Source organism: Panicum virgatum, chromosome 7K (assembly GCF_016808335.1).
Source record: "Panicum virgatum strain AP13 chromosome 7K, P.virgatum_v5, whole genome shotgun sequence".
Lineage (NCBI taxonomy): Eukaryota > Viridiplantae > Streptophyta > Magnoliopsida > Poales > Poaceae > Panicum > Panicum virgatum.
This window is the reverse complement of record NC_053142.1, coordinates 43316021-43322829: the sequence shown is the minus strand read 5'-3', so window position 1 is coordinate 43322829 and position 6809 is coordinate 43316021. Positions and strand designations below refer to the sequence as shown.

Genomic DNA, 6809 nt, shown 5'->3' with positions numbered 1-6809 from the left:
GGGCGGGAGCACCGGCGACATGGGCGAACATGGCTTGTGTGCGGTTACGCCAGCAGGCCCTGCTGGTGTCGGCGAATGTGGTGCCCCTAACTCCTCGTAGGGTTCCCTTGCAGAAGCCGGTGTCTCGCATTCACAGCGACCATCGGTGCGCCAGCCGGCCCATGTGTGGTTCAGACGCCACCTGGGAAGGACGCCAACTCTTTTGCAGTGAGGAGTGTAGGATTAGATCAGAGAGCGCAACTTACTTCAATTCAGTATGGCCTTGATTATTGTAGCTAATTTAGCAATGCAGGTTGGTTATCTGTGTGTGGTGATATATTTTGCTGAAGATCTTGCAGACTAGATGCACCAGAAAAGGCATTCAAGAATTTAGTTAACATGTTTGCTTTATAAAGTAGCAAATGTCATTGCGGACAACACTTTAGTTGGACTGGTACAATCTTCGTTTATATGCAACTTTGTGAGTGGTTATATATTTTGTTGAATATCTTGCAGACTAGATGCACCAGAAAGACATTCAGGATTATATTTCAGTTAACATGTTTGCTTTCTTTCTTAACTGCTACTCATCAGGAATTCAGTTAACATCAGGAATTCAATTGTTCTGACAGTTCAGTTGACTACTATCTTTATTTCAATTAACAGGATTTCAGTTAATATCAGGAAATCAGTGAGGAGAGGGATGACGAAGACAAGAGGTTCTTAGATCCTATCAGGTGATGGTCCTTCACTTGAAGCGGTTCGGCATGCTCTCGGGCGGAACTTCAAGAAGTTAAGCAAATAAACTTGAAGCATGTCTCTGAAGTTGTGTCTTTGGTTGATGTGTCTCTTAACTTGTGTCGATGTGGATCATGTTTGTGATCCTTAATTAGTGTGGTGTCCTCGTGGCTCGGGAAACCCATGTGTAAACTCAGTCCTCATATATCGTATGCACTGGTTGCCTATCCTTAGTTGGTTACTTAATTTGTGTGATGCATGTTACTCTGGTACTAAATTTTTGTCATGAATGTTATTCTGGTACTGTCTATCTGGATGATCTTGTGTGATCTAGAAGAATGTTATTCTAGATAATCTTGTTATTCTGGATGATCTTGTGTGATTTGGGTTCAGTTAAATTGTTAACTAGTTTAATTTATATAGAAACATTATTAATAAAACTCGATAAAGTTCAATCATTCGTCTTTACAAATATAAATTAAACATAGTGGGATCCGCACGTCAGCGGGACACATGAAAACACACTCCTCAAATACGCCAAGCATTCCGAAAATTTTGTAGCCAGCGATTTGGAAAGTGGCGCAAGTTTTTCCATCCGAAATTTTTAAGAAAGCACCAAACTACCGCGCTACCATCACTGGGCCCACGTTGTTGCGAAATGCCACGTTATTTGACTACTACTCATGCTTCTTTCCCTCCCTAATCCCCTCGCAAAACCAATCTAGATCGGTCAGTTAGGGTTAGTCGACGACAGGCGCCGCCAAGTTGGTTCTCGCCTTCCACCACGCAGGCGAAGAGGATGTCGACGTCGAGCGAGGCGGCACAGGGGACCCCTTCCTCGTCAGAAACGCTGCACACACCTGCGTCGGCGTCGGCGTCGGCGATGCTACCTCCAATATTCACACCAACCTCTGGCATGGCGACTAATGGAGCTCCCATCTCCAGCAGGCCTAGGGCGACGACTTCGCTCTTTGGGCCAGCTTCGTCCCAAAGAGCATCACAGCGTTCGGCCGACGAAGATGCACTCGACGACGGCCAAGATCCAGAATATTTGCTACCTTCGTCTCAGGACGAGACCGAGACCAGGTACGCTGTTTCCCCTTTCGATCATACCCTGCTACTGCCACCCTAGATTTCATGCATTATTTGTGAACGCGATTTACTGCAAATTACTACAAATAATTGAAATGCCACCGATGAATACGCAGAATAGATGATAGATGGATCATGCATGTTGTTTGCAAGGGGAGTGAGGAGGGAGAAGAACGTGTTAAGACCTATAGAGCTTACTTGGGTCAAATCACGATTGGTAACTTAACATCAATGAAATCAAAATTGGGGTATCGGTCCAGGGACTACATGTACTACAAGAAGAGAAGTGCTGAAGCTCCTGCGGAAGCAACACTTAATAACATCGAGTTCGATTTTGATGTAGATACAATGATAAAGAGTAACGAGGAAGAGAGGGAGGTCAGAATAGTTTTGTCAAAGAATCCAATAGCAAACCCGTCTGTGGCCATAACACCAGTAAAATCCAATAGAGTCTCCTCAGATCATGATGAAGAAGAAGAAGTGCAAGAATCTGAATTAGATGCATACAAAGATTGGCTAGCTTATATGCATACAAGGAACCAAGCCATGGGTGAGTTATGGTAAAACCTACCCGAGCCAGCCGGCGGCGCGCACCCGAGTGCCCTCGCTCAGCCCGCTAGCAGTTTTCATCGAGCGCGAGCCGTTCCGACGCGGCGGAACTGCACGCACAGGAGCGAGTGAGCGCGTCTGGTTTTTTTTCTTGACCGCCGTGTACGTGGACCGAGCAGGCAGCGCTTGTTTTTTTCCCTCAGTCGCACGCGCGCACATCTCCGCCAAGCATCGTTCCTAATCCTAATCGCTAGAGGAAAATGATCGCTAAGTCTTGGAAATGCTATCTCTGCCTGTCACCGTCTCCGAACATTGTATTTGCAAAATGCATTGGGAAAAAGAATTGGCGAGAGAATGGGTCACGGATAGGCAGAAGAACACCATCGAATACAACAGACTGACTTTACTAGCAGCATATTTGTTCACCAAGTTAATTTGTGTAACAGGGTAACATGTATATATGGACAATGAAAGGAGGCACAGGGACACTAATCTTGCTAGCACACACTATACTTCAGATAAATATTTAAATGGAAGGGGAACCCTTCAATAGTAAACTAGAGAAGCTCGTCGGTAATGCAGCATCCCATCCCTTATCCTAGCTGATCGTGCCTGCAAGAAAGCATAACTATAATAACAAGAAAATTGGGGTATTGCAGAAATGGGATGTAGTTTAAGAAAATAGTATACTATGCTTACCAGATCCATATTAGTCTTTAGGCAGCCATGGCCTTCACCATCACAATATTCCAGAATATTCATTGCAAAGAAGGGAGTCGTTAAGAGACTTCTGGATAGATTACCCGCACATATGAATGCACCGACATGCTGAGAATCATATCAATCATCCTAATTTGCTCCAATGCGCCTGCTCAATGCCTCACCTATGATGATTGTATCAGATGATCTCCGTGCAGCAATAAACTCATCAACAATCACACCGCACTGAGCAGCCAGCTTCAAATTTAGTCATTTAGATTTATGGCAACTCACCCACTCCTATATCTTCACCTCCTTCCTTTGTTATCTGCAGCATCACACGTAGTAATATTAACAAGTAAAATATATTTCTTGAAGAATTCCCAACTTACAAAGAGCAATTCAAGTTTGACTTGGATGAAGATTCTCCATTTATTATGTTGAAACTTGCAACCTTTGAAAGCAAATAAATCCAAGCAATGTTGAATTTTCTAGAACTAAATGTGTGCGCATTGCATCTCTGAACTACCACACACAGGTGGACCAAACATGGCTCATATTGCTAAACTGACTGAGATGCATCGTCCCTCAAAATACTGAGTGTGAGACTGCACGGTTACAGCAGGAACTGGCAATTGGTTCATGAGAAAGATGGGAATGAGATACAGGCTAATCCACTAATGCCCAAATACAATTGCAGTTATCTCCCTTGACCTGATGAACTGGTAATGCCTCCATTAGCTGCAGAGTTTGATAGTGCAAACTGCTTGTGCCCAAATTTTAATTATTTTTCTTTTCATCACTTGGCAGAACATTGAACACCAAAGATCAATGTTTACACAGAAATCAATCAAAGGCATAGGGCATGTATCACAAGCATATAGATGGAACAAGACATATTTATCAGACAAAATATAGTACAATGAACCATTATTTCCTCTCTTGAGTTAGATTAGCAAAGTATATTGATCCGAACATATGATCTCCTATATAAGGCATTAGGCAATTAAACAATCCAGAATTTGGCCTAGTACCAAATATTTGGTTGGCTAGTCCAGTCTCTACAAATTTTGGATGTACACATGAAGTCATTAGGCTCAATCAGATCGACTAAGAGCTACAACCACGTTGAATAGATAGGTGATGCAGAAAGTTGGGATAGAAAATCAAATAAATCACTCACAAAGTCAAACAACGGGATGAGATTTGTCCGTATTATACCTGGAATTCAACCACTGTACGCAGCTGCAATTGCCGACCCGGTGATGTGAAACTCGTTGCCCACCTCCAGAAACCTTGTAGCAGTTTGCTCGATGCCGTCGCCATTGGATCCCCCACAGCTGCGAGCTCCATGCCGTCACCGCTGGCTGATTCCCCGCGTCTGCATGCTGAACAACGCCACCGCTGCTGCAGCCGAGGCCGCTTCTGTGCCCATCGCTACTTCCGGCTAGAAGGGGGCAAGCACAACCTGAAACGACGATGGCATACGCGAGCATGGGCGGGTCGGGTCGGGAAATCGAGGGAAATCTAGATAGATCGAATCAAAGTGGAGTCTGAGTGGGCACCTCACGTAGCAGGGGGGAGATCACAGAGGTTGATTCATCATCACACACCGCAGTCGAGACGTCCTCCAAAGACGGGAACAATGATGGGAGGATAGCCTCGCGGAACGGGGTCGGGAGGACGGCCTTGCGGAACGGGGAGGGATGAGGGAGCGCTGTTGGAGGAGTGGAATGGCGTCGACCCCCGGCCCCACACCGTCGAAGGAGGGGAGCACCATTGGAGGAGGGGAGCGGCGCCGGGAAGGAGAGCGATGTCGTGCGGTGGTGCGGCACGGGAGGTTGGTGTGGCACCGGGAGGGATTGGCACCGTTGGAGGAGGGGAGCGGCGCCGGGAAGGAGAGCGACGTCACGGTGAGGTGCTGCTCCAGGAGGGATTGGGGCCGCGTGAGTGGGAGGAAGCTGCGACCGGCAGGGTGGTGCGGATGGGATCTGGGCAGTTGCGCGTGGGGACGGAGGTGGAGGTGGAGGTGATGGGGATGTCGACGCAGACCAGGGCGAACCAGATGGAGAAAACCAGAAGCGGCGATCGGGGACGAGGCGGATTCGGGTGCGCTGGCTGGCTCGGGTATGGAATACCATATTCCATACCCAGAGTATTAAATAGAACTACTATATATATATAGACACACACACATGGATTTTGCAATTGACTCATGACTGATATTATGGATCCTTTTTCAAAGTATCAAGACATATACAGGGAGGACACAATCAAGACATCCCAAGTTGGAGGTTGAAGGAAAACTTGATGACATCAGTAATATCCCTCTCCTAATTGTCAAACAAATTACCATTCTTTGTCAGAATTCAAATTATGCTAGCTCATCATGTGACAAAATTGTCTGCAGATGCGTATTTGAATCCTACCATTCATATACATTCCAGTCAAGACAGCAACCCAACACCTCCAGTGCAGCCACCATCTCATGCTCGGCGTTGGACACAGGGGCAAGGAAATGGTAACTTGTGTTTATTAGGAATTAATTGTGTATGCATATTATGTCGTTTAGTGTCTATTATTACATTTTGTTCCTATGGAATAGGCTCAGAAAATGGGCAGAAAAAGGGGATGTGGTCCCCTAAAAGGCTTGAAGGCAATCTCCAAGAGAATCAAGGCGGGCAATCAGAAGATAAAAGTTGACGTCTCCAGACTTGGAGGACCGGTAGGTGATAACTACCGCTCATTCGTTGATCAAATAGTAATGTTTACAAGGAAAAGGGCGCCACTCATTGGAGTGAAAACATGGAAACATGTCCATGAAGATGTAAAAGAGTCAATAGCATCTGATATATTGGTAATCAAAATCTTTGTTTTTATATACATTTCAATTTTAAACTAACATAACAACTCACATAGTATTTGCATGTTCTTGTAATTATATAATAGGCTAGGTGGGACATTGAGGATAATGATCATTCAAGGAGAATCATATGGGACATTGCTAAGGAGCGTTACAAAGAATGATGTTCAACTTTCAGTGCTACGGCCAAGGCATACAATAGCTACCATCAGAAAATACTACATAAGCCTAAAGAATTAGATATTGTTGAATGGCACTATCTGTTGAAGTATTTTAGGACTGCAAAATTCCAGGTTTGTTCCACATTGTTACTATTACTGAACAATACCAATTTCATACAAATGGCTATGTCTGAGTCATTAAGATTATTGTTGAAATCTTGACATTCTAAAGGCAAAGAGCATACAAAATTCTAGGATTCGAGCCCAACAAAGGACCAGACATTTGTCAGGCTCTAAGCCTTTATGCTCAGTGCAGCTATGAGAAGGTAATAACTAGAGAAGCACATGTACAAGCTTTTTTGCAGGATGAATTACTAATTTATTATGTTCTTGGCATATCAGAGAGACCCAGAAACTGGTGAAGAGCCCAATGATATTGAACTTTGGTTTATAACTCACACAAAGAATTGGCACTGGAAAGACCAAGAATCTAGGGATGTCTATGTGAGTTCTCACTGAATTTGTACATACATTACTATATATAGTCCATGCAAATATAGAATGCAAGCAAATTCTTATTCAACTAACTCCTCTATCTGTGCCTTGTAAATGTTAGGACAAAGCAAGCAGCCTTATTACTGAGGCGGAATCAAATAAAGAGGAAAACTTCGTTACCCAAAAGGAAAAGAACGAGATTTTCCAGAAGGCATACAAGGCAGTCACAGAGT

General features: G+C 44.4%; 1 long non-coding RNA gene across 1 annotated transcript; it reads left to right on the top strand.

The window, feature by feature from the left end:
* Window positions 1-5345: 5345 nt before the first annotated feature.
* On the top strand, window positions 5346-5718 carry LOC120643080. Its single transcript, XR_005662843.1, has 3 exons — window positions 5346-5376; window positions 5468-5578; window positions 5663-5718. It is a non-coding gene; the product is annotated as an uncharacterized LOC120643080 (long non-coding RNA).
* Window positions 5719-6809: the final 1091 nt, after the last annotated feature.